General features: G+C 37.5%; 1 protein-coding gene and 1 long non-coding RNA gene across 5 annotated transcripts in view; both read left to right on the top strand.

Annotated features, from left to right (window-relative positions):
• Positions 1-25,001, top strand: part of TANC2 (tetratricopeptide repeat, ankyrin repeat and coiled-coil containing 2) — a 363,447-nt gene that overhangs the window by 62,560 nt on the left and 275,886 nt on the right. The gene's annotated exons all lie outside the window — the stretch shown is intronic.
• LOC145541108 (uncharacterized) lies at positions 5,732-19,789 on the top strand. Its single transcript, XR_014078780.1, has 3 exons — positions 5,732-7,346; positions 7,639-7,991; positions 18,912-19,789. It is a non-coding gene; the product is annotated as an uncharacterized LOC145541108 (long non-coding RNA).

Here is a 25,001-nt window from a genome sequence, read left to right on the forward strand (position 1 = left end):
GGGGATCTTCCCGACCCAGGGATCGAACCCAGGTCTCCCACATTGGAGGCAGACGCTTTAACCTCTGAGCCACCAGGGAAGTCTCCTAATGTGAAACTTAAGGTAATGCCTTTTATTACATGTAAACTTTCTAGAAATGCTTCCCTAATATGGTTTAACTGTCCTAAGGGTAAGAAGTGTTCACTGCCTTTTTACCCTCCACAGTTCATACTGTCATTATACTGACATTTATATTTTGTTGAAAGAGAATGTAAGAAGTCATTTGATTAAATTTCTTGTCTTTGATAGAGCATGTATTAAGCAACAGTTAACTTACATTCCCTGTGTTCTATATTTCACAAAGGGAAAGTACTTTTACATGTTACTACCTCATTTAATCTGTACAGCAAATACCATTCCATTTTACAGATGAGAGGTGAAAAGATTTCCCCATGATTAAAAGACTTTATCTTTTTTGTGTTTGTAGCTAGTAGACGTCCATAGGAATAGAAACAATTGAATTCTCACTCTTCCATATATTGCCTGTCACTGAATAAACGGGACAGTTAGTAATGGAATTAAGTCTAAACTGAGATCTGAGCTCTAAATATCATTTCTTTGAAGTAGTGAGTCAGTTTTTAACAGATCTTAAATTGTTAAGAATTAAGGATTATATCAAAGCAAAAAGTAGCCAAGAGTTTGGTGACTTCCTTTGGTAGTTGAAAGATATTTCATTATTTTAAGTTGTGTGCATTTTTGCTCTGTTTTTTCTCTTTTTTGCTCTCTCATTTTTTCTGATCATCATGAAAACATGTTAAATATGGGCAACAATTAGACATTGTGAGTTGATTTGTCAGTATTCTATATGTTATTTGAACAGTCACCTTAGATGTAAACTAATTACATGAGTATCTTTGACTTTCCTAATTTTTAAATGGACTTTAATTCAATTGATATTAATTTTAAAAATAAAACAAAATTATACAATTTTTAAAGGTTACATTTCATTTACAGTTATTATAAAATATTGGCTGTATTCCCTGTGTTGTACCAAATATCCTTGTAACATATCTTACACCCAATAATTTGTATCTCTCACCTTCCCAGCCCTTTACTGCACCCCCCCGACACACACACTGATAACCACTAATTTGTTCTCTATATCCATGAGTCTACCTTTTTAATTAAATTTACTAGTTTGTTGTATTTTTTAGATTTCATAAATGAATGAATCAGTGTTGTCTTTCTCTGACTGACTTACTTCACTTATCATAATGTCCTCCAAGTGTGTTCATGTTGGTGCAAATAGAAAAATTTACTTTTTTTTTTTTTAAGGCTAAGTAGCATTCCATTGTATTTTATACCACATCTTCTTTATCCATTCATCTGTTGATGGACACTTAGGTTGCTTCCATATCTTGGCATTTGTAAATAATGCTACTGTGACCACTGGGGTGAATATGTCTTTTCTACTTGGTCTTTTTTTTTTTAATCAGATATATACCCAGGAGTGAAATTGCTGGGTCATATGGTAGTTCAATTGTTACTTTTTTGAGAAACCTTCATACTGTTTTCCACAGTGGCTGCACCAGTTTACGTTACCACCACCAGCATGCGAGGATTCCCTTTTCTTTGCTCTCATTTGTTATGTGTTTTCTTTTTGATGACAACCATTCTGACTAGTGTGATGTGATAGCTTATTGTGATTTTAATTTGCATTTCCCTGATAACTAGTGATGTTGAGCATTTTTCCATTTACCTATTGGCTCTCTGCGTTTCTTCTTTGGAAAAATGTCTATTCTTTTCTTCTGCCCATTTTTTAATCAGGGTATTTGTTTTTTTGATGTTGAGTTGTATGAGTTGTGTGTATTATATTTAAATAAATAAAAATAAACAATATTTTTAATGCAGTAGAATATTGGTCTTGGTTATTTTTCTGCCCATACAGTCCTGTAATGTTTACTGAAAATGTTAGGGAGTCTTAACTACAGTGGAAAATATGAAGATGAGAATTGAAGGAATTAAGTTAAATAATGCCTCCAAATAGTTGTGGATATCTTCTCATCCATTCTTACAGGCTTAAGGTAGAATATTTGGGGATGGTCATGTGGGGAAAGAAGGTTGGCAGGCAGAAGCAAAGGCCATTGTGAGAACTTTCAGCAGTGAGGTGCCCAATACAGTCATTAGAGACTGCCATGAGTTGTTTAGAAGTGTCCTTCCATAATTCTATAAGATCTGTTCTTGATTACCTTTGACTTCATTTCCTTTACCCGTACCTCTTGTTCTTATTCACATCTTTTCAGTCATATTAGCCTCCTCCTGGCTTAGGAGTTTAATGCTTGTTCCCTTTGCCTGAAATGATAGCTCCCTTTCTCCATTAGGGACTTTATTTAGAAGTTTCCTTCTGCTGCTGCTGCTGCTGCTGCTAAGTCGCTTCAGTCGTGTCCGACTCTGTGCGACCCCATGGACGGCAGCTCACCATGCTCCGCCGTCCCTAGGATTCTCCAGGCAAGAATACTGGAGTGGGTTGCCATTTCCTTCTCCAGTGCATGAAAGGGAAAAGTGAAAGTGAAATTGCTCAGTCGTGTCAGACTCGTAGCGACCCCATGGACTGTAGCCTACCAGGCTCCTCCATCCATGGGATTTTCTAGGCAAGAGTACTGGAGTGGGGTGCCATTGCCTTCTCTAGTTTCCTTCTAATTAAGGTCAAACCCTAACCCCTTCTTTATGTCTCCCTTTTTATTCTGTCTCCCCTTTTATATTCTGTCTCTGTTGTAATTATCACTAGCTATCTTATGATATATCTTGGTTTTTTAAAAATTATCTGTCCTTCCTATCTAATACAGGTTTCATGATGAGTTTATTTCTCTTTTCTACTGCTGTATCTTAGCACCTGCTGGGCATATAGTAAGCACTCAGTAATGTATGTTCTAAGAACGAGTAACATTTTAAAGAAGATAACTCTGGCATCAGTTAAAAAAAATGGACTGTAGTGAGGAGATACTAGTTGAGATGATGAAAAGGCTAAAGAAGTGACAATAGGAATAAAGAGGATACACAGGAAAGACATTTTTGAGGTAAAATAGGAAGGAAATGGCAACCCACTCCAGTATTCTTGCCTGGAGAATCCTGTGGACAGAGGAGCCTGGTGGGCTGCTGTCCATAGGGTCGCATAGAGTCAGACACGACTGAAGCGACTTAGCAGCAGCAGCAGCAGAAAGGTTTTAGTTAATAGAGTGGCTCAGAAAGGAAAAGAATGGGGGGAAATAATTTGTCCTGAAATTTCCAGATAGAGAAACTGGCTAACTGGTGACATTGCTTTATTCCAAGCTTATATTAGGTAAACAGTGATTTGTATATTGAATGAATAACTGTCCAGAGATTAATAGTTACCTTTTGCACTAAATTTTGCTTTCAAATGTAATTTATTTTAAAATAAATAAATTTCTCTTTTTTTCTATTTCTATTATTTCTATTCTTCTGGGTTCCTTTCTAGTTTTCCCTTATTTGAGCTTTGGGATTGTGCTTCCTCTGAACTTCAGGAAAATGTAGTGTCACAAGTCTTTTTAGTACTGCATTGTAATATTCAGTATTTCATCCCAAATATCCACTTCACCATCCATTGTCTGCTTTCATAGTTTGATACTTTCATAGCTTACTGTTTGCATTCTTGTTGCTAAAGAAGGAAGCTAGAGGAAGCTATATAGGGTTTATGCTGTCAGCCCAAGCCCTTTTGTGAGTGATATTTTCTGATTTAAAATAAGTAAATGTTCATTCTTCCATTTAGTTTCTGCCTATCTTCAACTTGTACAAGGTACTTAAAGTTTAAAATAGTGGTTTCTTAATACTGATTGCAGTTCCCTTGATACAACTGTTTTTGACTATTAATTCACGCTTATATATTTTTAATGGCAAGGTTTTTTAAAAAGAGTAAGTTATTTAAACTGGTTTAATTTGCACACTATTCCTGCAGACCAATTACTTTAAAAATCCAAGTGTATATTAGATATGTACTTAAAATCCTACATTCATAAATCTGAGAGTGTGCAATGAAAAATTAATATTTAAGAAATAGTCTTAATTTTTTAATTTAAAATTAGATTTAAATAGTGAATTAAATGTGTAATTTTTAAAAGTGCTTTATTTTTCATAAGCATATTTTGATATATAGTAATACTTTTATCCAGTTAAAATTATCAGTTATTTTAACATCAAATTTTTACAGTGAATATCTAGCTTTTTGTTTTCTTAGAAAATTTTACATATTTCAAATAATAAAACTCTTATAGATTTGTTTTTTGTAAATTTGTGATATTCTGTAGTCTGCTGCTAAGTCACTTCAGTCGTGTCCGACTCTGTGCGACCCCATAGATGGCAGCCCACCAGGCTCCGCCATCCCTGGGATTCTCCAGGCAAGAACACTGGAATGGGTTGCCATTTCCTTCTCTAATGCATCAAAGTGAAAAGTGAAAGTGAAGTCGCTCAGTCTGTGTCTGACTCTGCGACCCCATGGACTGCAGCCTACCGGGATCTTCCATCCATGGGATTTTCTGTAGTCTAGTCATCCCTTAATCTCCTCATGTATAATAGAATCACACTCACTTCTGCTTGTGATATATGGGAATTTTAGTAAACATGCATACATGTACTCATGATAGTAAAAGGTTAATAGTAGAGCCAAGAAATAAATGGATTGCTAAAAGGAAAATAGTATCTTTTAAAAATTGCTATGGTATAGCATTCATAGACTCTAAAACAATATTTATTTGGCTGCATCGGGTCTTAGTTGCTTCTCTCTAGAGGTGGCGTGCGGGGTTGCTTTCCCTGCAGGGAAAACAAGTTTGATCCTAGTGCAGGGATCGACCCCTCATCCCCTGCACTGTAAGGCAGATTCTTAACCACTGGGCCATCAGGGAAGTCCCACATTCATAGACTCTTGTCCTCAAGGAACTCTAGAGTGTATTTTTATAAAAGGAAAAGCACCTGCAGTACAAGTTATATGTCTTTAAAGAAACTCAGTAACCAAAAATTTAACCTTAAACACAAGCTCTGCACACCGACCTTATTTTCTTAGATTTTTTTTGTGTTCATGTTTTCTTTGATTTCCTGGAGAAAATAGGTTAATTTGCTTTTTCTCCAGATTCAGAGTATTCTGACTTGGGAGTCATGATTTTCTTTTATTCATCCCTCAATATCCTGTCATCAAGAATCCTGTTTTTTTTAAGAAGAGTTCCAAAGGTATATTTAATGCCTTGAAAGTCGTATTTGCCAGTAGATGAAGGTGGGGGACCATGTGGTATATTCTAGCAGCTATGAGAGTTCTTTATTCCTGGAAACTAGGGTGAATTAGAAAGTTGCTGAAAAGAATGGACTGTTAATCACTCAGCAATTAATGCAATGTTTTGTGTTACATGCTAAAAAGTTAATGTTATATCCTTAAGGCCTCAATGAGCCATTGTAGGGTTTTAAACTGGTAAGTAAAAAAAGATTTTAACCTCTAAACTCAGTACCTCTGCCCCAGATTTATTAAATTTGAGCTTTCTAGAGGAAAGAAGAATTTTATATTAAAATTTAAATTTGATTAGATCTTATGGTCATTTCCCTGGCCATTTTTTATTTGCTCTTATAGCAGTTAGAGTGGTTATAGTTACCAAAGATCTAATTTAGAATGACCCAGATATGAAGGGAATTTATTAGTTCACATAATAAAGAACTTTGCAGATGTGGTGATTATAGATCAGTTAATTCTAAAGCTTGATAGCATCATCAAGGACCCAGTTTCTTTGCAACTTTCTGCTCTACCATCTTTAGAATTTTTGTTATTCTTCTCAGGCTTGTCCTTGTATAGCTACACAAGGACTGCCATATCTTCAATTTGGATATCCACATACAATGTTGTTCAAAGTCAGGTAGAACAACTGGCCCTTTCCTGGTCCATCTTTAAGATTAAGAAGAACTTTGCTGAAAGCTACTGTTCTCCTTTTCCCATTTGATTCATGTGCCACTGGCCAAATTATAGCACATAACCTTTTTTATATCAGTTAATGGAATTGCAGTTGGTGTTCTTAAGATTCATTTACTAATGGGCTAGGGAGAATACCAGCCAGCCTCATTTGAAAAATAATAATAAAACTTGGGATTCTATTAGTATAAAAGAAAGTAGATAACCAGTGGAGCCCACCACTTTGATTTACTGACGTAGTTACAGATTTGTTGATTTTTAAAATTAGTGGTGTTTCCCAACCAAGAGTTAGAAAGCAAGCCCATATTTGCCCAAAAATAGGAAAGACACGACCTCTTTACATTTGTCAATAATGCTGATATTTTGCTATGAAGTTTGTAGGTGATACAGAGCTGCTATGGTGTGACTCAGTCTCTTTGAGGTTTACCCACTTTGAAAATCTTTAAAGACTTGGTTTCTGATCTGCAAAGCTGAGGATTGGGTCCTTAACCATAGGATTTTACTCCTAACCATAAGACAGAGACTTTGCCTGGGAAACAAACCTGCCAGTCATCTCAGAAGACAGACTTCTGTGATTGTTCCTGGTCAGGGGAATTCTTTTTGTGTCTATAAGGGACCAGGTTTTCAAAAACAAATAATTGAAATAGATTTGTCTGCTTTTTTTTTTTTTTAGTCAGATAACCACACACACACACACACGCAAACACACACACACACACTCACTCGTAAGAACTTGCCTGCTTGAGAAGGGGAATGTTTAGTGGGAGAAAGACATTATTGAAATAAAAAATTAATTTTTTTTTCAAAATAATGCCTAGATTTACTTTTTTGCTGTAAAATTTTACCTTGAGCCTCATTCTATTACCGCTGATATTTTTGATGTCAGCCATTTCTTTACTCAGAATTTTGTGTTACCTTGCCATTCTTTGTTCCCATCTTAAAGACTGATGGTCAAACTGCTAGTAAGTCTCCATTCTGTTAACCTTCCAATTGCTTCATACTCTGAGACTCCGGTACTATTAGATACTATTTAAATGCTGCTTTCCTCCCTCTCCGTGATCTGTCTTTTCATCCCTGATTATACAGTAAGTACCTGCTGTAGGCCAGGTAAAGTCCTGAGGGGTGCAGTTTATTTACAGCTGTACGACATAGATCCTGTGGAGTTTGATTATATGGTACAAGTAACTCAATATGATTAAAATATAATGCAAGAAGTATTATGGTAAAGTACTACACAGGCTACTGTTGGAGTATAGAGGAAGGACTCCATCTGAGACTGGGAAATAGAACAGTTCTTGGAGGAGGTAGTGGCTCTCATTGAACCTAAATAGTAGTTAGCCATTTTGAGAAATGGAGAAAGGTAAGTTTCAGGCAGAGGATACAGCAAATATAAAGCCATGAAGTTGTGAGCTACTGCTGCTGCTGCTAAGTTGCTTCAGTCATGTCCGACTCTGTGCGACCCCATAGACGGCAGCCCACTAGGTTCTGCCGTCCCTGGGATTCTCCAGGCAAGAATACTGGAGTGGGTTGCCATTTCCTTCTCCAGTGCATGAAAGGGAAAAGTGAAAGTGAAGTCGCTCAAGTGAAGTCGTGTCCGACTCTTAGCGACCCCATGGACTGTAGCCTACCAGGCTCCTCCATCCATGGGATTTTCCAGGCAAGAGTACTGGAGTGGGGTGCCATTGCCTTCTCCGAAGTTGTGAGAGAGCTTGACAATTAGTAGATGGAATGAGGATTGCTAAAGGGTAGTTCCCGGAAAGGGGGTGTGTGTGATGGTGGGCAGGCAAAATAATAGATCATCTTTAGGAGTAATTGCAATGGCAACCAAGTGAGAGTGATCAGAACCTAAAATAAGAGGGTGGCAGTGAGCATAGAGAGATGCCAGGAGAGGATCAACTAAACTTGATTGATTGGGTGTGGGTCCAGTGAAGTAAGAGCCATGGCTTTATTCATTCACTCAACAGAATACTGACTGAACACTTGCTGTGTGCTGGGCACAGTTAGAGCTACTGGAGGTACAAGTAGTGCTACAGATCAAGTTACTGTCCTAGTTAGAGTTCAGTCTCTCAGTCGTGTCCAACTCTTTGGGACCCCATGGACTGCAGCACGCCAGGCCTCCCTGTCCATCACCAACTCCTGGAGTTTACTCAAATTCATGTCCGTGGAATCAGTGATGCCATCCAACCATCTCATCCTCTGTCATCCCCTTCTCCTCCCACCTTCAATCTTTCCCAGCATCAGGGTTTTTTCAGATGAGTCAGTTCTTTGCATCAAGTGGCCAAAGTATTGGCGTTTCAGCTTCAGCATCAGTCCTTCCAATGAATAGTCAGGACTGATTTCCTTTAGGATGGACTGGTTGGATCTCCTGGCAGTCCAAGGGACTCTCAAGAGTCTTCTCCAACACCACAGTTCCAAAGCATCTTTCTTCTTTGCTTAGCTTTCTTTATAGTCCAACTCTCACATCCATACATGACTAGAAAATCCATAGCCTTGACTAGACGGACCTTTATTGGCAAAGTAATGTCTCTGCTTTTTAATATGTCTAGTTATGTAGTAACTCAGAGAAGGCAATGGCAACCCACTCCAGTACTCTTGCCTGGAAACGCCCATGGACAGAGGAGCCTGGTAGGCTACAGTCCATGGGGTCGCTAAGAGTCGGACACGACTGAGTGACTTCACTTTCACTTTTCCCTCTCATGCACTGGAGAAGGAAATGGCAACCCACTCCAGTATTCTTGCCTGGAGAATCCCAGGGACGGGGGAGCCTTGTGGGCTGCCGTCTATGGGGTCGCACAGAGTCGGACACGACTGAAGTGACTTAGCATAGCATGTAGTGACTCACAGGATTGATTCAAGGATGACACCCATGTTCTGGCTTGGGTGCCTGGGTGTACTGTGGTTGCCATTCACTTGAGGTTTGAGGGGGAATGTAATGAAATCAGTCTTAGGACAGTAAGTTTGAGGGGATGATGGGGTATCTGTGGGAAGTTAGATATTTGGGTTAGGCTTCCGGAGGAGAGGACAGAGTAAGAGATCTTAGAACCGTATAGTAGTAATTGAAGTTTTAAAAACTATCATAAGGTAAAATTTCCTTGGTGTGTGTGTGTGTATGGCATTCACGTTCAGTTAGTTTTAATACACATATCGATGTATGTAGCTGCCACCACACAATTAGTGTACATGATGGTATAGATTCTGTTATGATATTCCTTTCTAGTCATAACCTTCCCCTACCACTAGTCCTAGAAACCAGTGCAATATTTATTCTCTATCTCTGTAGTTTTTTTAATTTTTTTGAAGAATGTTATTTAATGGAAAATGGAATAATACAGCTTTTTTAAGACTAGCTCCTTTCATTCAGTGTAATGCCTTTGAGATACATCCAAGTTGGTCCTGCAACATTGTTCTTTTTTATTGTTGAGCGATATGCCATTGTATGGATATAATACAGTTTGTTTATTCATTCACATTGTTTATTCATTCACCCACTGAAGAACATTTGGATTATTTCCCATTTTGGGGCAGTTATGAATAGAGCCATTATAAACATTTATAGACAGGTTTTTGTGTGATCCTAAGTTTTTATTTCTCTAGGGTCAGTGCCTAAAAGTAAGACTGTTGGATTTTATGGTAAGATTATATTTAACCTTATAAGAAACTGCCACGCTGTTTTTTCAGAATGACTGTATCATGTTCATTCCCAGCAGCTGTGTATGACAGTTCCAGTTGTTTCACATCCTTGCTAGCACTTGATATTGTCAATATATGTATTTTTCGCTCTATTAAAATGTATATTGGTATTTCATTGTGATTTTACTGTGCAGTTCTCTGATGGTGAATGATGTGGAACATCTTTTCATGTGCTTATTTTGCTTTTTGTATATCCTCTATGGTGAAGCGTCTGTTTAGATCTTTTGTCTAGTTTTTAATTAGGTTGTTTGTTTTCTTACTATTGAGTTTTGAGTGTTCATTGCATATTCTAGGTATAGGTCCTTTTGGGGATATGTGATTTGCTTGTTTTGTTTTTCTCATAACAGTGATTTTTGCAGAACAAAGTTTTAATTTTGATGAAGTTGATTTTTTTTAAAAAATGGATCATGGTTTTGGTGTTTGTGTGTGTGCACACGCTCAGTCTCTCAGTTGTGTGCAACTCTTTGCAACTGCATGGACTGTAGCCCACCAGGCTCTTCTGCCCATGGAATTTTTCAAGCAAGAATACTGGTGTGGAGTATGTTGCCATTTCCTTCCAGGGGTTCTTCCCTACCCAGGGATTCAACCTGCGTCTCCTGCATTGGCAGGAGGATTTTTTTTACCACTGAACCACCTGGGAAGCCCCTAGGCATTTGGTATCATAGCTAAAAACTCTGCCCAACCTGGCCATGAAGATTTCTCTTACTTTTTTTCCTTAAAACTTTTAAGTCTTTTTATATTATGTCTGAGGTAGAAGTTGATTTGTATGGTTGTTTTTTTTTTTGCATCTGCATGTGCAGTTGTTCCAGCACCATTGTTGAAAAGGCTATATCCTTTTTGCTCTAATTGTTTTTGCACCATTGTCACAAATCAGATGACCATACTTGCTTGAGTCTGTTCTGTTCTGCTGATCTGTTTCTATCAGTTTACCAATACCACACTGTCTTGATTACTGTAGCTTTATAGTAAGTCTTAATACAGGGTACTGTGAGTCTTACAACTTTGTTGTTTTTCTTACTTGTTTTAGATATTTTAGATCCTTTATCTTTCTATATACGTTTTAGAAATGTATGAAAGATGTAGAAATCTATGAAAACATCCTTCTGGGATATTGGTTAGAATTGCATTAAATCTGTGGAATTGGAGTAGAATTGAAATCTTTCCACGTGGGATCTTCCAGTCCATGAACATATGTTTTTCATTTATTTAGGCCTTATTTGATGTCTTTCATCAGCACTTTATGTAGTTCTAGCATACAGATCCTGTATTTGTTTTGTTAGCTTTGTAACTATTTCTTTTCTTTTAATTATTGTGTGTTTAAAGTTTTGGTTTCTAATTGTACATTGCTAAATATATAAAAGTATAAATGAATAACTTAAAAATATGATTTTTTTTCACGTTGTGCTGTGACCTTGCTAACCTTAATTCTTAATTTTAAGAGGCTTTTTGGGGAGAGGGGCTTGTTTGCTTTGGATAGATTTGTTTGAATTTTTTAAGTGTAAAATAATGTCTTTTGAGAACAGGGATAGTTTTATTTCTTCCTTTCCAGTCTGTGCACTGATGAGTACTTCTAGTCTGATGATGGCAAAGAGTTGTGAGAGGGTATTCTTGCCTTGGTCATGATCTTTGGGGTTTACCACTAAATATGATGTAGTTTTTTTGTAGATATTCTTTATCCAGCTGAGGAAATTTCCCTCTATTCCTAGTTTTGTGGGTTTTTTTTTATCATGAATAGATTTGAAATTTGTTAAATGCTCTTTCTACATCAAGTGATATGATCAAATGATTTTTCTTTGAATCATTAATATTACATGAGTGATTTGTTTTTGTTGTTCAGTCTCTAAGTCATGTCCAACTCTTCGCGACCCCATGGACTGTAGCCTGCCAGATTCCTCTGCCATGGGATTTCTCAGGCAAGAATGCTGGAGTGGCATTATTAGAGAAATGCAAATCAAAACCACAATGAGGTACCATTTCACACCAGCCAGAATGGCTGCTATCCAAAAGTCTACAAGCAATAAATGCTGGAGAGGGTGTGGAGAAAAGGGAACCCTCTTACACTGTTGGTGGGAATGCAAACTAGTACAGCCACTATGGAGAACAGTGTGGAGATTCCTTAAAAAACTGGGAATAGAACTGCCATATGACCCAGCAATCCCACTGCTGGGCATATACACCGAGGAAACCAGAATTGAAAGAGACGCGTGTACCCCAATGTTCATCACAGCCATGTTTACAATAGCCAGGACATGGAAGCAACCTAGATGTCCATCAGCAGACGAATGGATAAGGAAGCTGTGGTACATATACACAATGGAATATTACTCAGCCATTAAAGAAAAATACATTTGAATCGGTTCTATTGAGATGGATGAAACTGGAGCCCATTATACTGAGTGAAGTAAGCCAGAAAGAAAAACACCAATACAGTATACTAATGCATATATATGGAATTTGAAAGATGGTAATGATAGCCCTATATGCGAGACAGAATAAGAGACACAGATGCATAGAACAGTCTTATGGGCTCTGAGGGAGAAGGTGAGGGTGGGACGTTCTGGGAGAATAGCATTGAAACATGTATATTATCATATGTGAAAGAGAACACCATTCCATGTTCGATGCATGAGACAAAGGCTCAGGGCTGGGGCAATGGGATGACCCAGAGGGATGGGATGGGGAGGGAGGTGGGTGGGGGGTCCAGGAAGGGGAACACATGTAAACCCATGGCTGATTCATGTCAATGTATGGCAAAAACTACTACAATATTGTAAAGTAATTAGCCCCCAACTAAAATAAATAAATTTATTTAAAAAAAAAAAAGAATACTGGAGTGGGTTGCCATTTTCTTCTCCGGAGGATCTTCCCCACTCAGGGATTGAACCTGAGTCTCCTGTATTGGCAGGTGAATTCTTCACCACCGAACCACCTAGGAAGCCCACGTGAGGGATTATGTGAGTGATTTCCAAATGATGAATAGCTTATTAGCATTCCCAGGATAAATCCCTCTTGGTGTATGTGGTGGTTGTTGTTTTAAATACATTACTGAATTTCATTTGCTAATACTTTGTTGATGATATCTGTTTTTATATTCACAAGAGATGTCAGTCTATAGTTTTTTGTAATACCAGCTTTGATATCAGAATGATTTTGTCTTCAAAATGAGTTGGGCATTTTCCTTTACTCCTGTTTTCTGAAAGAAATTACGTAGAATTGTTGTTTGTTTAAATGTTTGTGAATGTAGAATTCACCTGTGAAACCATGTGGGCCTAGAGATTCTTTTTGTAAAGGTTTTTTAATCACTAACTTTATTTAATAGTTATAGGAATATTCAGGTTACTATTTAATCTTGGGTGAGTCTCAGTAGTTATTAATTATTTATTAAAAAATGTGTTTAGAAATCCAAGTTTTGCTACTGACCAGCTATGTGACCTTGGGAAAGGTACTTGAAGCATTAACCTCTCCAGTTCTTAATTTGTTCATCTGAAAAATTAAAGAGTTAGATTTGTCTTCTTTAAGATTTCTCTCAGTTTTCAAATTCTGTAATTCTGGTAGAATGAGAATGTGTATGTTTGAAGTTTATGTGAAAGAATTGTGAGCCTCTGTTTTCTGTTTCATCTGTCAGTGTTTGAACAATGGTTTACTTAGATTCACTTTGCCTTTTAACAGAGAAGTTCTGTATTTTCTTCTTATCAGTGGATTATTTGTTGATGAATAGGTATGGTTAGAGGCAGGCCTTTTTATGTACTTACTCGTGACATACTTAAATGGTATGTGAAAAATTACTTTTATAAGCTATTTATGTAAGAAGATGTGAGACATATCACATTACTTTCTAATGTACTTTCTTGAAAACACTATTAATTTAAAATTTTTTCAATGTTAGAAATATTTCTTTCGGTGGTTATTCTTGTGAATCTTCATAATTTGGTAATTATTCTACTGATTTAAAAAGCCACTCATTTTTGGTGACTTAATAAAGTCTATGTAGGTATTTGCCGTGAAATTCATTTTTAGAAGATGCATATTGCTGTGAATCCTGTACATTTATTGGGTTAAAAGAAAGTGAAAGTAGCATACAGATCTGCTGCTGAAGGAAACATTAAGTTGCAGGCTGCAGCTGGAGGATTTTACGTAGGCACCTGTGGGTTTGAGTGCGTTCAGTATACAGACTGCAGTAGGAGGCTGGCACTGCCTCTGCTGGCTCCACTACACTCCTTCACTGCTGTTCTGCCGACTTCTCCACTGTCCAGAAGACAAAATGGTGCAGCACGTAGAGGGCATGGGGAAAAAATAACCATCAACATGATCCAAAGGTGGGTTTGCTACACGGAATAGCAGAGAAAATTACTTAACAAGATGAAAAGCTTAGGTATAGTTCAGTATGTCAGATATCCTTAGCTGTTTTAATATTTGATTATGGCCACTTAAGAATGAAAATGTATAGTTCTGAAATCTGCATGCCCTCTCTCTACAGAGGTTTCAGGTATATTGCATGTGTAGCATTGATAAATGCATGCCTGGCAGCTTATAAACAGATTTATATTTGTACTAAATATGTATAATGTGTATATAGAGAAATATATGTACATATACATGAATACATGAAGGTTTTTTTTAAGCACTAGATTTTTAAAAAAGTAAACCCTTACAGGTTTTTTATTTTCTGTTGCACATTTGTTGCAGCTCCTGGTATTGTCTCTTTCCTTATATTGTTCATTTTTATAATAGTAGAGAGCATTAGTAGAGCATTCTCTGGTGAGATGGAAAATGAGTAGAATGAACACTGGAGTTGGCACTTAATATTTTATTGATGAGTGTGATGCAGTGTGAGTTCGCATTGCACATAGTCATGATTTAAATGATTACCTCTTTTAGGAAAGCTAAATGTTAGTAAGAACGGCCATGTTGTAGACAGTGAGTATAAAATAAGGAGAGGAAGTAGGATAAGTAAAATTTCTCTGTCCTTGGTTTCTTGAGCAACGCTCAGCATTGACTCAAAGCACTGTCATTTCAAAAGTACAGTATAGAAACAATTGAACATCAAGCATAAAAAAAAACCATGGAGGTTTAGTTTCCCACCCACTCCCGGAAGCACTTATGTACTCATATATTTTGGGTGACGGTGAATGCATGTTACTGAGGAGCTGTCCAGTTGAGACAAGATATATTTACTTAAGCCACACCCAACAGATTCAGCTTTTTTATGCATTCGGTCACTATTTTAATCCTGTGCTGATTTGTAAGCATCATATGTGGGATGCCTTTAAGTTGTAAAAAGAAAGAAAAGACTAGATTCACAGATTCCAGCCGAATCTGTTCTGAATATCTGAGTTGTTATATTAATAGCACAGAAGAGCAGTGTTTTAAGTTATGCAGCGTGATCTCTAGCAGGGAGAGAGAGAATATGAATATTTGTGTGGTTCCAGTATAAGTGTACTGCAAGTATTCTGATCATATAGGTAACAGTGCTGCTGGTAGACTATTTTTTGGTTGCTATTGTGGGTGTTTAATTGGGCTATGACATTTAGAGTTCAGGTTCTCTTGTTTGAGAAAATATTTAAGTATGAAATACTTAATTTTTCTGTGCTTTAAAAAATGAGTGAAGATTAAGCCTGAGTTTAAAATCTATGTTTTATTCTATACTAATGTCATGTTGTATGTGGTAAGAATTAACAACTGTATGGCTGTTTGCTGCTGTGTTGAATTACCTCACCCACTTTACTGTAGACAGAAATAAGGAGGATCAGTATTGATCTTATTAGTCTGCAGAGGGCTCATATTTTATATTTTCAAAAACTCTTTCTTTTAGACAAAGCAAGTTCATGCTATCTTCTCCCCCCAAAAGAAATATAACCTTCTCATCTGTACTATATCCCTTTGATTTTATAGAATGACACAGAAGAATAATATGGGGTTTTTATGTGCCAACTTTAGTGACAATAGATAACTAACTATAGATGGAAATACACTATATTATTAGGATGTTTCATGTATCTAAGATGTTATATAACCCTGATGGAATGTTGCAGATGAAACAAAGAAATCTGATTGGTTCCTCACAAGACACAGCAGCCTTGAAATCCATTCTAACCAGAGGTTTCTACAACAGCCTGGATGGTTAGTTAGCATCACAGTAAAAACAGGAAAATGCCTTGGAGACAGGGAGGGGTTTGGAAAAGAAAATGAAGTTATTAAAAACACTTTGGTAGTCCTTATCCTTGAGCATTGTATTTTCTTGCAGGGTTTCTTCCCCCTTCAGACTCCTTGTTGTTGTTTATTGTTACTTAAAGGAAGGGTTGTATTCTATTAAGTTAACAAACTTTCTAGATAGTATTATTTCATGAGCTAGAAGAGCCTCTTTAAAGAATTTTATGTTAAATGATGAAATGGGTTAATGAATAATATAATTTCAGAACATTTATTAAATATGGATGAGTGGGACTAACTGGGGGAAGAGGAAGGATGGGATGGAAAAGAGTTCTGAAGAACAGGACACTGGTAGAAACTCTTTTGCCCTACCCTTTCCCATCATATTAAAATTGCTTTAGATAATTTGTCATCTAAGGCTTTAGTGATATTTGGTGAGGGCACGTAAATATTGACATTCAAACAGCAGGCTATTGCAAGTCAAAACAGGTGAAGAATTGTTTGCTGTCTGCTGGCTACTAGAAACACCTTGAGATGTGAGAACAATATATGTTAGCTTTTATGTATTTATTATTCTTGGCTAGGTGGCCTGCTGGAATATAGTTATAAATTACAGCACCAAATATCCAACCCTTTTATCCTTTTACAAAACATGTAAAATACACTTGTAGTTTATTCTATTAAAATTTGGAAAGTCTTATATTTAAACAGTAATAGGTCAACTTCACTTATAGAACCTGGGAGAAGGAAAAATTACTGTGTGCAGGAACGAGCATTTATATTACGAAAATAATGATTACTTTCAATTATTATACTGAAAAGAAGTAAAGAAGCATGTTTAAAGAGTTCATCTAATGTATCGTTTTATTCTGATACAAGCCACCCATATCTTTTAGTTCCTTTTCTGTGCTTATTTTGTAAATTATCCGATATGCTAATAGAGTCAGGCTGAAGGCAGCTGGCTGCTAGTGTTACAAGCTGAAAACAAAATGGCTGGCAAGGATTAGCACTGTAAATTTTTGATAGAGAGCTGGATGCAATTAAGATATCTTTTGTTGAAGGAGAATGTTGCAAAGTAAGTTGATGAGGGAATAACTAGATGCTTTTGACAATAAAGAAGCATCATTTTATTAAAGAAAATGTGCAAATACTCTTACAGAATAAAAACAAAAAGGTTTCACGCTATAGAGAATAATTCGTTTTCAACTAAGCAGTAAAAAAAAACTCTTGTTAATATTCATTCAACCATCTTGGTCTTTATAGTTCTAAGATTCAGGTAGTTTCTTAGGGTATTATTTATGATTTCACAGTAACAGTGTAGTTAAGAATAAAAGAAATTTAAAAAATGAAAACATTCTTAGAACAGAGGGAAATTTAGAGATAAGTTTCTAGAAGTTTTATTTCTTTGTGAATCTTTCAGATTAGCATTAGATTTATTTATTTATGAATTTTTTAGATTAGAACCTTTTAGGATAGAAGAAATAGAATAATGTACAAACTTAGAGATAAGAGTGAAAATATGGTTTAGAAAATGACAACGTCCATAGATTTGCATATTAGTAAAGATTTTTTATGTGTAATAAGAAGCCTTTTCCATTGATTTTTAGCAACTGTTGAAAGATTAAATGACATTAAAATTGTTGATGGCCTCGGATGGATTGAAAATTAGATTCAGGAATTGTTAATTACTTAGGGTGGAGAGAACACATTAGGTCACATGCCTGTCTTTCAGTGTAAATGGCTATTTACCGTAAGGGAGCAAAAATGTAAATTTGTCGTTTCCACTTCTCTAGCACATAGTACACTGTTCCAGCACTTAGTGGGCACCTAGTATGATGAATGAATAATAACAGCAAACACATACACACACACAAAACACATACATAAATACAAAAAAAATACATAAAAGACACACATACATACATACAAACATAAATACACAGTTATATTCATTTATTTTTCACAACCTTATGGGATAAATTCTATTATTTTATTTTACTTATTTAGTAGCAACAGAGATAAAGAAATGGAGACAGAGACAAAGAAGATAAATGACTTGACCAAAGTCATACAGTAAATGTTGGAGCCAGGATTTGTAGTTATGTGGTCCCAAACTCTTTGATCATATCTTCCTGCAGTAATTGAAGATTAAGATACACTAGTACTCAACAGTATCCTTAGCTCTCAGGAACATATACTGTGACACACACTTTGTCAGAAACTACAGAGCAGAGAAAAAGCCTTTCTGCTACATCTCTTTCAAAATTGCTGTGATATTTTGTTTTCTAAAATGCTTTTCTATCACTTAGCTGTCGCTGATGGTCCATTATCAGCTAATGCAGATGTCAGTTCTAAAAGCTATTTAAAAGTGAGAGCAAGTGTAGTCAGGAAGCAGTTGGAAGACACATGAAGCTTTCTGCACTCCCCAAAATGACTGCCAACATCTAATCAATCAGTCATCAAGTCCCGCTGATGAAAACTTCTGAATATTTCTCAACTTTGTCTTCTCTTTTCCTCTGCCATTCTCACATCTTTATATTAGGATTTCCTCTTTTCTCACTTAAATTATTAGGTTGGTGCAAATGTAATTGCGGTTTTGGACAATGAATTTTAAGTCATTATAGCTAGACTCAGGAGAAGGCAATGGCACCCCACTCCAGTACTCTTGCCTGGGAAGCCCCATGGACGGAGGAGCCTGGTAGGCTGCAGCCCATGGGGTCGCGGAGAGTCGGACACGACTGAGCGACTTCACTTTCACTTTTCACTGTCATGCACTGGAGGAGGAAATGGCAACCCACTCCAGTATTCTTGCCTGGAGAATCCCAGGGACGGGGGAGCCTGGTGGGCTGCTGTCTATGGGGTCGCACAGAGTCGGACACGACTGATGCGACTAAGCAGCAGCAGCAGCTAGACTCAAACACATCTTTATAAATCAAAATAGGAACCATTACAATCAATACATTTTTTGCCAGTGAGAAGTAAGTTTGTTTATTCTTGTAGCATAAAAATCCGTGCTTCAGGACTTGACAAACTCTTGGAAAGCATTTTCTGCCTCCATCTGGTTGTGGAAGTGTTTTCCTTGCAAAAAGTTATCAAAAAGCTTGAAGAAGTGGTAGTTGGTTGGCAAGAGGTTAGGTGAATATGGCAGATGAGGCAGAATGTCGTAGCCCAATTCATTCGAATTTTGAAGCTTTGTGTGGTTGGGCGTTGTTGTGGAAAAGAACTGGGCCCTCTCTGTTGACCAGTGCTGGCTGTAAGCATTGTGGTTTTTTGGTGTACCTCATCAATTTGCGAGCATACTTCTCAGATGTAATGGATTCACTAGCATTCAGAAAGCTGTAGTGGATCAGACATGCAGCAGACCACCAAATAGTGACCTTGACCTTTTTTTGGTGCAAGTTTGGCTTAGGGAAATGCTTTGGAGCTTCTTCTTGGTCCAGCCACTGAGCTGGTTGTCACCTGTTGTCATGGAAAATCCACTTTTTGTCACATGTCACAGTCCAATCGAGAAATGGTTTGTTATTCTTATGTAGAATAAGAGAAGACGACGCTTCAAAATGATGATCTTTTTGATTTTCAGTCAGCTCATGGGGCACCCATTTACCAAGCTTTCTCACCTTTCCAATTTGCTTCAAATGCCCAATGACCATAGAATGGTCTAGACTGAGTTCTTTGGCAACTTCTCGTGTGTTTGTAAAAGGATCAGCTTTGAATGATGGCTCTCAGTTGTTGTCAATTTCTGATGGCCAGCCACTGCACTCCTCATCTTCAAGGCTCTTGTCTCCTTTGCAAAACTTCTTGAACCACCCATGCTCTGGACATTCATTAGCAGTTCCTGGGTCAAATGCGTTGTTGATGTTGTGAGTTGTCTCTGCTGCTTGACAACCCATTTTGAACTCAAATAAGAAAATTGCTCAAATTTGCTTTTTGTCTAACATCATTTCCATAGTCTAAATATAAAATAAACAGGAAGCAACAAGTCATTAGCAAAAAAAAAAAAAAAAGAAAGAATTGTGCATTAAAATGATGTATAGTTCAGTTCAGTTGCTCAGTCGTGTCCTACTCTTTGCGACCCCATGGACTGCAGCACGCCAGACCTCCCTGTCCATCACCAACTCCTGGAGTTTACTCAAAAGTCATGTCCATTGAGTCAGTGATGCCATCCAACATCTCATCCTCTGTGATCCCCTTCTCCTGCCTTCAGCCTTTTCCAGCATCATGGTCTTTTCAAATGAGTCAGTTCTTCGCATCAGGTGGCCAAAGGATTGGAGTTTCAGCTTCAACATCAGTCCTTCCAATGCATATTCAGGACTGATTTCCTTCAGGATGGACTGGTTGCAGTCCAAGGGACTCTCAAGAGTCTTCTCCAAACCACAGTTCAAAAGCATGAATTCTTTGGCGCTCAGCTTTCTTTATAGTCCAACTCTCACATCCATACATGACTACTGGAAAAACCCTAGCTTTGACTGTATGGACCTTTGTCGGTAAAGTAGAGTCTCTGCTTTTTAATATGCTGTCTAGGTTGGTTATAACTTTTCTTCCAAGGAGCAAGCATCTTTTAATTTCATGGCCGCAGTCACCATCTGCAGTGATTTTGGAACCCCCCAAAATAAAGTCTGTCACTGTTTCTACTGTTTCCCCATCTATTTGCCGAATAACATAACCATGTTTACTTAGAATGCATTCCAGTATCAAACGGCAAATTTCAACAGTGCCAAACCGCAATTACTTTTGCACCAACCTACCACTAAGTGTCTAGTGTCAGTGCCCTTTAAGGCTATTCTCTATTTTGCTGTAAGAATAAATTTTAATAAATATGAACTCCCATAACAAAATAAAATATAGCATGGATTTTCACTAGTTCTCCTTGCTGTAACCATATTCTGATACAGATACACAGAGGCATAGGTTATACACAGACTCAATATAGACATTTTGATTTTGGTAAAAGAAAAAAAAATTGACGTTTGAGTCTCCTTTTTTGAAGATGAGAGATTCCAATATCAATATTATCTGTGAACAAGTTTTAGCTTAGTATTGTGTGTGTTTTAAATTTTACTAGGTGTTGGTATTCTCTGTGTATAATTCTGCATTTTTCTTATTTTGCTCTTGTTGGTGTATGTGGATGTGGTTTATTTCTTTTAGGTGTTGTATGATATTCAGTTTTATAAGCATATTTTTTAAATCCATTTCTCTCCTAATAGAAATTTGAGTTTATTTTAGTATGTGTTTTGTGTTACTACAAATAATGCTGCAGTGAATTCCTTACTTACGTATCTAGGAGCTATACGTAGAAGTAGAATTGCCCAGGTGTAGGTTATTTGCATTTTCACTTCTCCTAGATAATTTCTCTCCTGTGTCACCGTATTAGTTTACACTCCTCTCAGAAGTGTTTGAGAGTTCCTGTTTTGCCATATCCTTGCCATCATTGGAGGAGAGTGAAAAAGTTGGCTTAAAGCTCAACGTTCAGAAAACTAAGATCATGGCATCTGGTCCCATCACTCCATGGGAAATAGATGGGGAAACAATGGAAACAGTGTCAGACTTTATTTTTTTGGGCTCCAGAATCACTGCTGATGGTGACTGCAGCCATGAAATTAAGAGACGCTTACTCCTTGGAAGGAAGGTTATGGCCAACCTAGATGGCATATTTAAAAGCAGAGACATTACTTTGCCAACAAAAGTCCGTCTAGTCAAGGCTATGGTTTTTCCAGTGGTCATGTATGGATGTGAGAGTTGGACGGTGAAGAAAGCTGAGCGCCTCAGAATTGATGCTTTTGAGCTGTGGTGTTGGAGAAGACTCTTGAGAGTCCCTTGGACTGCAAGGAGATCCAATCAATCCATCCTAAAAGAGATCAATCCTGGGTGTTCATTGGAAGGTCTGATGTTGAAGCTGAAACTCCAATACTTTGGCCACCTCATGCGAAGAGTTGACTCATTGGAAAAGACCCTAATGCTGGGTGGGATTGGGGGCAGGAGGAGAAGGGGACGACAGAGGATGAGATGGTTGGATGGCATCACCGACTCGATGAACATGGGTTTGGGTAGACTCCGGGAGTTGGTGATGGACAGGGAGGCCTGGCGTGCTGCGGTTCATGGGGTCACAGAGAGTCGGACACGACTGAGCAACTGAACTGAACTGCCATCATTGACTTGGTCACACTTCTTCATTTTCCCCATTCTGGTAGGTGAAAGATAATACCCTGCTGCTTTAATTTCTGTTGCCATAATTTTTAACAAGGCTGAATATCCTTCCATTGGCCTTTCAGACATGGATTGGGCTTTCAGATTTCCTCTTTTGTTAACGGCCTCCTCATACTCTTTATGTATTTTTCTCATGGATTATTTATCTTTTTAAAAAAAATTGATCCAACCCACCACCTGTTTGTACAGTTTTTACATTTATTTTAAGTGATTCGGAAAAAATAAATAAGAATAAAATATCATAACATGTGAGTTCAGTTCAGTCACTCAGTCGTGTCCAACTCTTTGCGACCCCATGGACTGCAGCACGCCAGGCCTCCCTGTCCATCACCAACTCCTGGAGTTTACCCAAACTCATGTCCACTGTGTCAGTGATGCCACCCAACCATCTCATCCTCTGTCGTCCCCTTCTCCTCCCGCCTTCAATCTTTCCCAGCATCAGGGTCTTTTCAAATGAGTCAGTTCTTCACATCAGGTGGCCAAAGGATTGGAGTTTCAGCTTCAGCATCAGTCCTTCCAATACATATTCAAGACTGATTTCCTTTAAGATGGACTGGTTGGATCTCCTTGCAGTCCAAGGGATTCTCAAGAGTCTTCTCCAACACCACAGTTCAAAAGCATTAATTCTTCGTTGCTCAGCTTTCTTTATAGTCCAACTCTCACATCCATACATGACTACTGGAAAAACCATAGCTTTGACTAGATGGACCTTGTGGAAGGACCATGTGAAAATTATATGAAATTCAGATTTGTGTCCATAAATAAAGTTTTATTGTAACATAGCCATACTCATTTAGTTATATATTGTCTATGGCTGCTTTTGCACTATAGTGGCAGAATTGAATAGTTGCAACAGAAAACATGTTGTCTGCAAAGCCTAGAATATTTGTTCTCTTTATAGAAGTTTGTGGACCTTTAGATTGATTCATAGTCTGTGACATTCATGGCAGATATCTTCTCTCAGTCTCTGTCTGGTCTTAAAACTTTGTTTTTGGTTATGAGACTAAAACTCTAAACTCATATTGAATAGAAGTTAAAATTTTTAATTTATTCATATTTACCTTCTTTCCCCCTGTTTTGTTTCAGAAATCTTTCTTTAAGAGATCACAAATATATACTCCTGTAGTTTCTTAAAATGGTTAAAGTTGTGTTTTTCAGTTTCAGATTTTTAATTTTAGTTTTTCTTTTTCCATTAATTTTTGGTGATAGGATTATGGTGTGAGAATGGGATCTAATTTTTTTTTTCTCCTATGGAGAAAGACAATTTTCCCACCTTATTTGTTGTCTAGTAGCCTTTCCTTACTCCAGTGTTTTTAGTAATGCTATTTTGTCATATTCAGAGTTCCTTTATTTACATGAAAGTCTGTTTTCTGGTTCTTTATTCAGTTCCTCCCATATTCTTTGATTAAATAGTTTTATATTCTGTTTGATCCTAATGATCTCTAGTATTCAACCACTTCATCATTTCCTAGCTTCTTGGGAGAAAAACGCAGAATGGTAGTACTCTAGTAAGAACCTTACTAATGACGAGCTTAAAGAAAGAAATATTATTTTTGAATTTTGTATATTATGTATATAAATAGAGTCAGCAAAAACAGGACCTAGACATGACTGTGACTCAGATCATGAGCTCCTTATTGCAAAATTCAGGCTTAAGTTGAAGAAAGTAGGGAAAACCACTAGCCCATTCAGATATGAGCTAAATCAAATCCCTTATGATTATACAGTGGAGGTGACAAATAGATTCAAGGGATTAGATCTGATAGAGTGCCCTGAAGATTATAGACAGAGGTTTATAACATTGTACAGGAGGCACTGACCAAAACCATCCCAAAGGAAAAGAAATGCAAGGAGGCAAAATGGTTGTCTGAGGAGGCCTTACATATAGCTGAGGAAAGAAGAGAAGTGAAAGGCAAAGGAGAAAGGGAGAGATATACCCCACTGAATGCAGAGTGCCAGAGAATAGCAAGGAGAGATAAGAAAGCCTTCTTAAGTGAACAATGCAAAGAAATAGAGGAAGACAATAGAATGGGAAAGACTAGACATCTCTTCAAGAAAATTGGAGATACCAAGGGAACATTTCATGCAAAGATGGGCGCTGTAAAGGACAGTAATGGCAAGGAGCTAACAGATGCAGAAGAGATTAAAAAGAAGTGGCAAGAATACACAAAAGAACTACACAGAAAAAAGTCTTAATGACCCAGATAACCATGATGGTATGGTCACTCACCTAGAGCCATACATCCTCGAGTGTGAAGTCAAGTGTACTTTAGGAAGTATTACCACAAACAAAACTAGTTGAGGTGATGAAATTCCAGCCGAGCTATGTCAGATCCTAAAAGATGATGCCGTTTAAGTGCTGCACTCAGTGTGTCAGCAAATGTGGAAGACTCAGCAGTGGCCACAGGACTGGAAAAGGTCAGTTTTCATTCCAATCCCAAAGACAGGCAATGCCAAAGATGTTCGGACTACTGTACAACTACGCTCATTTCACAGGCTAGCAAGGTAATGCTCAAAATCCTTCAGGCTAGGCTTCAGTGGTATGTAAATCAAGGACTTACAGATATGCAAGCTACGTTTAGAAAAGGCAGAGGAATCGGAGATCAAATTGCTAACATCTGTTGGGTCATAGAAAAAGCAAGGGAATTCCAGAGAAGTATCTACTTCTGCTTCACTGATTGCACTAAAGCCTTTGTGTGGATCCCAACAAACTATGGAGAATTCTTAAAGAGATGGAAATACCAGACCACCTTACTTGCCTCCTGGAAAACCTATATGCAGTCAGGAAGCAACAGTTAGAACCAGACATGGAACAATGGACTGGTTCCAAATTGGGAAAGGAGTATGTCAAGGCTGTATATTGTCATCCTACTTATTTAACTTATATGCAGAGTACATCATGAGAAATGTCAGGCTGGATGAAGCACAAGCTGGAATCAAGATTGCCGGGAGAAATATCAATAACCTCAGGTATGAAGATGACACTACTCTTATGGCAGAAAGCAAAGAAGAACTA

This window comes from Giraffa tippelskirchi, chromosome 3, assembly GCF_054371585.1.
Source record: "Giraffa tippelskirchi isolate mGirTip1 chromosome 3, T2T-mGirTip1v1.2.pri, whole genome shotgun sequence".
Classification (NCBI taxonomy): domain Eukaryota; kingdom Metazoa; phylum Chordata; class Mammalia; order Artiodactyla; family Giraffidae; genus Giraffa; species Giraffa tippelskirchi.